General features: G+C 46.4%; 1 pseudogene; it reads left to right on the top strand.

Annotated features, from left to right (window-relative positions):
• Positions 255 to 9245, top strand: LOC102191404 (annotated as a pseudogene).

Here is a 9685-nt window from a genome sequence, read left to right as displayed (position 1 = left end):
TTGATTTTCCAGCCAAGCTTCAAGGAAGAGATTACAGCTCAATTCTCTGTATTCTGAGAAGCTTCAAAGGCCACTTGCCAAGGACACTGATGAAGGTAAAGATTTTATTGAGAGTTTTGTGTTTTTTTCAGATCTTTTAGTGGCCTAAAGCAGAAAACTAGGGTAGGTCAGAGCAATTATAACTAGGGGCTCCTGGTCACCACTACATGCTAAGAACCCAAACTTCCCTGAGTACCTAGAGTCAGGAAAGAAGCATGAAGTGGCTTGTGCTCCTCGGGCTGGTGGCTTTCTCAGAGTGCATAGTCAAGTATGGGGACTGTAAGTCTCATCATATTCCTTTCTCGGATTTTTCTTTTCATCTGATTATTCTTCCACCCATCAGGTTGAAGGGAATGGAATCTTTCCCTAAGAGTCTTAAAGTTCAACTCTTTCTTATTGATAAGTAACTTGCTCTAGGAACTGTAGATACCGAGGTCTTCTGTAGATTTGCATGGTTGCACAATTCTTGGGGTCCAGTCATGTCACGACCTGTTGAAAATGCAACTCCTTGCAACTGTTCAGTGCACAGTCTATGCAGATGTCAATGTGGTCCTGTGGAATAGCACTTTTCTACATTTTATTCAACATGCTCTACTTTTTCCTTGTCTACTTCAGTGTGTATATGCCTATGTCTGCATCTCTGCATTACTGTCATTTATCTCTCCATCTCTTTGGAGGTCACTGGGAGTGTATTTCTCTCTGTGTTGTTTTCTTTTAATTTTTCATTTGATACATCCTTCCTTCTCAAGCCTCTGAGTTTCCCTTACTTGTTCCCTATATCTTGGATTCTTTTTTCAGCTCTCACTTCTCTTTCAAAGAGGAGAAAGATACACTGTTTTATATACACTGTTTTATATCTGACAAGCAGTGTGACCACAGTCAACTCAGAAACCTCTTGTATTTCAAGTTTCTCCCTTGTATAAGAGGATAAGAGTCCCCCTTCTACCTCCTTCCCTGAGGTTCTATGAGAAGGATAGTGTGGGATGGCAACAGCAATGCTAATGGCTGTCACGTTGAGACTTCCTATTTATCAGGTACCTTATATCCATCACTTCACTTATCCCCAAGATATTCTTTTTGGAGGGTTTCTATTGTTACATTCCACCATTTTACTGAAGGGAAGACTGAGACACCACACGGTCATATGGCTTACCCAAGATTGCAGAACAGAACCTGTATTCAAAGTGATGTCTTTGTCATCATATATGCATAAAATTCTGATAATAATGTGCCTCATAAAGATGATTAGAAAATACACAGGGCCATTACAGTGACAGTTATGCCTTAACACTGACAGTTTGTTGTAGCATCTTCTTTGTTTTCTTTATCAAATGCTCGGTGAAAGAATACCTTTAAGGTGAGTGAAGACCATGAGAAAAACCCTCAGTGGAAAAAACATGCTGAACAGTTTCCTGAAAGAACATGCTTACAGTCAGTCTGTCCCAGATTTCTTCTCCTGACTCAAATCTAACTATTCGCCCACTGAGAAACATCGTGGATGTGAGTATTTTGGGAGAATGGTGCTCCACAGCGCCATCTGGTGCTCTACTATAGCACTGAGACTCATCTGGAGGTGCCTGGTGGAATGCTGGGGTTGGGGTTCCTGCAGGAGGCAGAGACACTGGAAAACAGGGACCCCACCCAGAGGAGAAGGCACTCTCATTCTCAACTGTTGGACTTGGTGACTGGCCCCAGCAATTACCAGGTGGCACATAAACATCCATTTCTGTGTCAAAGATGTGTCATTAGTTTGAGGGCAATTGTTCCTTAGGAACCAGGTGAGCCGCTCAGTTACAGATGAAGAGTGAGCCATCACTGATCAAAAGGTAGAACCAACTGCAAAGCAACTGTGACTCCTCTGGCAGAGGAATTCAGTTTCCACAGATGCAAGAACCACAGCAGTAAAAAGTTACTGAACCCATATTCCATGTAAGGCCATAAGAATCTAACACTGTGGTTACTGTTTTTAGATTAGACAAAGGGTTTATTTTGTCTTCAAGAATGCCCATGCTAACCTGAGAGATAGGCAAAGGGTATATACATGTCGAGTGAAAAGTGTCACCTGTGTGGTGTTGATTGGATGTGGTCTGATAGAGGGAGTGGCTGGAGTTGATCTAGAAGGACCTCCTGGAGAAGAGGGCGCTGACGCTGGGATTGAAGAGACTACAGACCTTCTCAAATGAAGGCACCCGGACTTCCCTGGGTGTCCAGCAGTCCTGGAGGCCCAGTGATTATGCCTCTATGCTTCCAATGCAGGAGGTACCACTTCAATGCCTGGTCATAGAATCAATATACTGCATACAACGTAGAACAGAAACAATATATCAAATGGCAGACACCTCTGTGACCAAAGTCTGTGAGCTGCATGGTAGTTAGAAAGTGATCTCAAGAGATATGTGACACCCAGAGGGAGGCATTAGTGTGGGAATAGAGGGTAGCCAGTTCTGCACTAACCTACTCCCTCCTTTTCACTGTAGATGCTCTACGTGGGTAACATCACCATTGGAACACCCCCTCAGGAATTCCAGGTTGTCTTTGACACAGGCTCATCTGACTTGTGGGTGCCCTCGGTCTTTTGCCAAAGTCTAGCCTGTGGTGAGTACAGACACCCCCTACCCAGAGCATCCTTCACTTGCCCTGTTGCCCTGTTTCCACCCTTGGCACCTGATGACACTCATCTCTTGTGTCTGCAGCTACAAAGGTTATGTTCATACATCTTCAGTCTTCCACCTTCCGGCCTACCCAAAAGGTCTTCAACATCGAGTACAATCCTGGAAGGATGAAAGGACTTCTTGTTTATGACACAGTTCGGGTAACAAATGCTGAGTCAGGACTGGCTATGGAGTGAGCCCGGCTTGCAAAACAGATGCAGGACCCTTCTTAGCCTAACTCCCATAGAATTGGCCATCTTACCCACAGGATTCTGCATCTGGGGAGACAGTGCATGTGGTGACACATGAGCAAACAGATTAGCTAACCCAGAGAGTGGCTTGAGGTGTGGACTTGCAGCTCCTCTGCCCATGAGCAGTTCAAGGATCATTTTGCTGGGAGTGAGAAGAGGGGAAAAAAGCACCCACTTATATATTCACAGACTGTTCTAGGCGCTTTCAGGTTTAGTCCTGCAACAACCCCACACAGCAGTTACTCTGATTAGCTCATGAGACATAGAGGAAACTGAGGTGCAGACAGCAAGGGCCTTGCTGAGGGCACACATGTGGTAAAAGGTGGAGTTAGGCTGGCTTTTCAGGACTGAAGTTGCTGTGGGGTGTTTGCGGACAGGATAAAACTGATCTGCGCACCCTGGGGGCACTCAAGGGCTTCAGGTATCCATAGTGGGAAACTGGAAGCCTGAGAAGTCTAGGGGCCTATAAATGAATTCTCACTCTAGAAGACCTTTGAGAGTCTAATTAACCTATGGCCTGCCTCCCCCAAATTATTTGAGTAGTTCCGCTATCTCACATTCTCTCTCATACACACGCACACAAATACACACATATCCCCAAAGGTGAATTCCTCAGACAGTAATTTCATAGAACCCTGCAAGCAATGTGGTGTTTTCAGCTTCTGTCTTCCTGGACAGATGCAGAATCCACAGTACATTACAGAGAATGCAATCCATTCCTGTCATTAGGTCACAGTGATGCCAAAGAGGAGGCTATCTTGCTCTCCACTCAGTTTGTCCATAAGGTGGCGCCAATGGGTCCTTGCCTGACTTGGTTGCCACACCTGGACAGAAGCCACGAGGCCAATTTGACTCACTCAGGTGGTGTTTTTCAGAGGGGCAGATGTTACAAAATTCACAGCCTCTCTCAAGGGGAACCCAGATTCCCCTCCCAGCTTGGTCTAACCATCTGTGGGCCACCAAAGACAGAGCCCAGCCTCAATTCTTCTCTGAGGATCTAATGGCAATGCCTCCCAGCCCAGTCCTAGCCCCGCTTCATGTATCTGTAAGTGGGAACACTCTTCTCTCCCACAGATTGGGGACCTTGTAAGTACTGACCAGCCGTTCTGTATAAGCCTGGCAGAAACCGGATTTGAGGGTATAACTTTTTTTTTTTTTAATTTTTATTTATTTATTTATTTTTTAAATTTTAAAATCTTTAATTCTTACATGTGTTCCCAAACATGAACCCCCCTCCCACCTCCCTCCCCACAACATCCCTCTGGGTCATCCCCGTGCACCAGCTCCAAGCACGCATCTTGGGCTTGAACTACCCAAACATATCCTTCTCTGTAGCCATCCCCATCGTTGACAACCTGAAGAACGAAGGTGCCATTTCTGAGCTTGTTTTTGCCTTCTTCTTGAGCAAGTAAGTCTGAGATGGAAAATCACTTTATCCAAATTAGCAGTAAGATGTTTTGAATGCTTTTAGATGCATGAAAATTATAGAACTCTTGATAAAGAAGTATCCTGAGAGATAATCTAACCCAGGATAACTATGGCCCCAGGGCCCTATCTGGCTTCACCAGTGGCTTTTATAAATAACATTTTATTGGAACACACCCTGCTCCTGGGCTCAAGATCAGTAAATTGATCTCCACGGCTGAGTGAGGAGGAAGACTAATGGAAAGGAACAGGAAGCATGTTGAATACAAGGCATTAGGATTTGCTTATGTATTTGATAAGGAAATAAGGAGAAGGATGGTGGATATCTTTCTTTCCTCATTAGCATTTCACTGGGAGTCCAGGACCAGCTACCCAATTTGTGGAGCCAGTGAAAAATGAAAGGGTGGGACACAAAACTCTGGAACTCTTGTTCAAGAAATATGAGGCATTTCAAGAAAGGGAGAGCAGAGGTGGGGTCACTTCTGAGTGTGGGGCCCTTTGGACAGTAGAGGTCACGGGCCAGTGGAGCCAACTCTTGGTGACCTGAACCCACACCCTTAGAACTCCCAGGCCTTGATTTTCCTGAAAAATGACAAGGTGGATAAGGGGAAAGCCAAACACTTCAGCACCCTGTCCTCTGAGTGTGTCTGAACACTCAGGTCCCTGGAGGCCCAGGGCATCTTCAGAAGACATAGTGAGCGGAGCCCAACCAAGCGATTCAGCTTCTGACCTCCTCTGTGCCACTCACTAGCCAGTTACAGACCTCAGTCTGGATCTCAATCGCCCCCCAATGTTATTTCTGAATCTGTATGTGGGGACCTTATTAGGGCTTTGATTGGTAGACAAGCACAGCTCTCAGACAGTGCTGTTGTTACTGTCCTCCAAGGATCACCCCCTCACCTCTCTCTACAGAGACAAGTGGGAGGGCAGTGAGGTGATGTTTGGTGGGGTGGACCACCGCTGCTATGAGGGAGAGCTCAACTGGGTACCATTGATCCAAGCGGGCAACTGGATTGTACACATGGACTGGTAAGCCTCTCCCTCTGAGGGTCAGCTCAAGTGATGCTCCCACTACTGTACATGGACACAGGTAGACACACACAAATGCATTCTCAGACACACAGTCACACAAAAATACACACCACCTTCAACGACAGAGACAGACACACAGACACATGGAAACACACAAGCTGACACACATAAACATACAGAGAGACACATATAAACATTCATAGCTAGTTAGAAACACAAGCACACACAGAGACACATACAAACACACATACAAACAAACACACAAGCACACAGACACACAAACAACCCATGGATTCATAATCCCCAAGCCTTCTGAGCATGGCTCTGACCAGGGTCCTAAAAGGGTCCAGAGAGGTCTGTGCAGCTGGGAGAGAGCTGCATCCACTGCCATTTGAGGTGGGGAGCATGCTTAGAGGACTCTACATTGTGGTGAACAGAGGATCAGGGAGAATTTCAGCAGCCTGAACAGAGTTATGAGAAGATGACCAACAGTCCAGGGCTACCAAGGACATAGGAAGTTCTCAGGACAGATAAATGTCTGTTTAAGAACAGGGAAAGTTCTAAGCAAATGGGGACAACTGGTCTCCTTAGGGAGCAGCTACTCAGCAATGGAGAGAGGTTGGCTGCAGTCTTCAGATGTGAAAGCAACTAATAAAAAAGACACCCCACGTACCTTGGCACACAGTGGGGGGGGGGGGGCTATAAGAGAGAATCAGGAAGGTGGGATCTAGGAGTGACCTGAGGACAAGAGGCATAATTGATAGGTTTCTGTGTGAGACCCACAGACAAAAGCTGATCTGTCCTTTGGAGTTTCTGTGGGTTAGTTATATATTTCCTGGTCAGGGTCTCAGGGTCTGAGCTGATTGTAGGAGCAGTGCTGGGAGACACCGTCTCCCAGAGGAGCGCCTTTCTCTCCCTACTGTGAGAATCTTCTGCCCTGGTTAATCTCCTTCTTCACTCTGTGTGTGATCCGTTATTTGTTCCCCACCAGATACAGCTCTCTGGATGTTTCTTATTGTTTTCTCAGTCTTCATTCAGTCATTGAACAGACAAGCATTGGGCATCCAGTGTGTGCCAGGCACTTGTGCCAGGGAGACAATGAGAATACAACTCGCCCTCACATCTAAGATGGCAGATGTACATGAAGTGACTCGCCCACATAGTGAATTGTGACTTTGGTACATGCTAGACATGAGGAGGAGAAGGCAATGGCAACCCACTCCAGTACTCTTGCCTGGAAAATCCCAGGGTTGGCAGAGCCTGGTGGGCTGCTGTCTATGGGGTTGCACAGAGTCAGACACAACTGAAGTGAGTTAGCAGCAGCAGCAGCACCAGCAGCAGACATGAGGAAGGGTCTACAGACAGTGACTCCAGTGACAGGAGACTGATAAACATGGGGGGAAAGACTTCCTGAAAACTGTACAGTTCAGGTGGAATCTGGAAGATGAGAAAAATTTGCTAGTCAAAATGGGGTGGAATCTTCCAGGAAGGAAGACCAGCCTGTGTCAAGGTGCAAAAGATCCTGGTGTGTTCAAGTACTGCATTCAAGGATGTCAAGAAAGGTGCTGTGTCAGGAGCAAAGGAAAAGAAGGCAAGAGACAAAGGGCTGTTTAGGAGACAGTCAGGAAGGGGGCAGCTTTTGTGAGACTCAGAGTGACCTTGGTGCCCACTTTTTTCCACTATCTCTCAGCATCTCCATGAAAAGAAAGATTATTGCTTGTTCTGGAGGCTGTGAGGCCCTTGTGGACACAGGAACAGCACTGATCAAAGGCCCAAGAAGACTGGTCAATAACATACAGAAGCTCATCGGCCCCATGCCACGGGGTTCCAAGGTGAAGGGTCATGCCCCAGGGTCACTCCCAGTCTCCACACAAAACATGGATCTCCAAGGCCAACCTCTCTCCCTCTCTCTCTAACAGCACTACGTTTCATGTTCTGCGGTCAATACCCTGCCTTCTATTATCTTCACCATCAATGGCATCAACTACTTGGTGCCAGCACTACCCTACACCCTCAAGGTGAGGGGACAATACTGAGGGGTGGTTCTCAAACTGCGGCTTGCAGCAACCGACAGGGCGTTGTTGGGAGGAGACACCCTCTAGTGGCCATCTCACACCATTGCAGATGCTGATGAGCCCTGTGGCTGAGTTAAGTGACTGCCAGAAAACCAACCATTTGAGATTAAAGGGCCGTCTGGGACACTGATCTTCCTGAAATAAATATGGAGACGCCACACAATGCTGGTATGGTGGGAATCACAAGGAGAGGGGAACACTAAGGTCCTCAGTCCTCAAAGAGCTTCAATTCAATCTGAACCCTTAGCTGTATGAACATGGAAGTCAGCTCTAGCAGTCCCTGAAATAGGCCATGTTACAAGGAGAATGGCTGGGGACAGTCCCAGTGTGATGTCCCAGCATAAGTTAACAGGCTCCCTTCCATTCTCAAGTTTTTTCTGGTTTGGATGATAAATTACATGGTCAGCCTAGTACTCGGCTGCATCTTCCCCTTACTCTGGCCAGGTGCCTCCTTTGTGAGTTGGGATACCCAACCCCTCTGTGGGGAGGTTGAATACTAAAGTGAATAAAGGGTGCACAGTGACTGCTCAGCCCCGCCACAGGGTGGAGGCTTCATGTCAGCTCCCTGTGGGAGTTCAGATCAGGCTGATGGGCTCAAAGAAGGCTTTTGAGGAAGAGAGGGAACTTCAGGGATTCTAAAACCGCAAACTCATTGAGCCATATGGAGGGTTGCTTGGCTCTAGGCAGAACTGCACTGGGTTTTATGCAAATGGCATCTCAAGGAGGTCTGCACTGGGGTACTGAGGACTAACTAGGGGTGATGAGGGCTAGGGACTGACCACTGGGAATGGGGAACCAAGGTATGTTACCCAACCAAGCCTGGAGTGGCCAAGGAGGGTGAGTGTGGGCCAAAGGAGGCTTCACAGAGTGCCTGAGTTAACGTGTTGTTCGCACTGCTCTATTTAAGATGGATAACCAACAACGAATTGCTGTGTAGCACAGGGAACTCCGCTCAGTTATATGACAGCCTGATTGGGAGGGATATCTTTGGGACCAGGGTACCCAGATACATATGGTTGAGTCCCTTTACTGTCCACCTGAAACTCAGAATATTGTTAATCAGCTATACTCAATACAAAATAAAATTATTAAATGAAGTATGGATTGTGGGGATGCAGGAGGAGAACCAGCATTCTCTGCAGAGAAAACAAGGAGCAGAACTCAGAAGGAAGGAAACAGGAAGTGAGGAGAACTATGGACACACTTGTTCTTTTCTAAAAAATTATATTGACGTGTGGCTAATCTTCAGTGTTGTGTTAAGTTCTGCTGCATTGCAATGTGATACACATAAAAAGTGTGTTATACACATAAAAATACTTTTTCTTATCCTTTTTCATGTGATTTATCACTGAATATTGAATATAGTTCCTTACGCTCTACAATAGGACATTGTTGTTTTTCATTCCTCTGTTTCCCCAACTCCCAGTCCTCCACTCACCACACCCTTCCTCATGGCAACCTCATGTCTTGCCCCTGTTTGGTTTTGGTTGAACTCTCATATCCCCTGCTGCTGAGATACTTACCAAAAGAGGGAAATAAAACAAACTGTGCTGGTTCTGGGTATTGGGGGGAGTCACTGGTAAGGGCTCATGCTGACGGGTATATGTCTCTGACTCCCCCAGGATTCTAGAGGCAACTGCTATACAACTTTCAAAGAGAACACAGTGAGGACATCTAGAGAGACCTGGATCCTGGGTGACGTCTTCCTGAGGCTGTATTTCTCAGTCTTTGATCGAGGAAATGACAGGATTGGCCTGGCACGGGCAGTGTAAATGCTTAGAGTGGTTCAGGAATCAGAAAGGCCTCTCCTAACATACACTCACTCATCCTTTGAACACTCCTTCCCAGGATGCTGGTGAACTGTATTTGGTGGTCTGCACACCCTATTCTCAGTACAGAATAAAGGATTTCACACGTAATGGTGCTGAAACAAATGGGTGCATCTGTTTGTGCCTGGGAGGTATAGAATGATCAGGGAGGTTCTAAAACCAAGTCTGAATCAAAATTGAGAGTAGCCATACTCCAGCTGGCTTCAAGAAAAGGAAAATTCATTGAAATGATTCTGGGAATCCAGGACACAAGAATCAGAGCAAATGCAAAGATCTCAGTGACTGGATCAAAGAAATCAGAAGTCATCACTTCTCTCTCACTCTCACTCTTTCCCTTCACACTTCTTTGTTGGTCTTAGCCCGGCAACCTTCTTCCTTAAGGC

Source organism: Capra hircus, chromosome 29, assembly GCF_001704415.2.
Source record: "Capra hircus breed San Clemente chromosome 29, ASM170441v1, whole genome shotgun sequence".
In the NCBI taxonomy this organism is placed as follows: Eukaryota; Metazoa; Chordata; class Mammalia; order Artiodactyla; family Bovidae; genus Capra; species Capra hircus.
The sequence above is the reverse complement of the archived record's forward strand: the minus strand, read 5'-3'. Positions and strand labels throughout refer to the sequence as shown.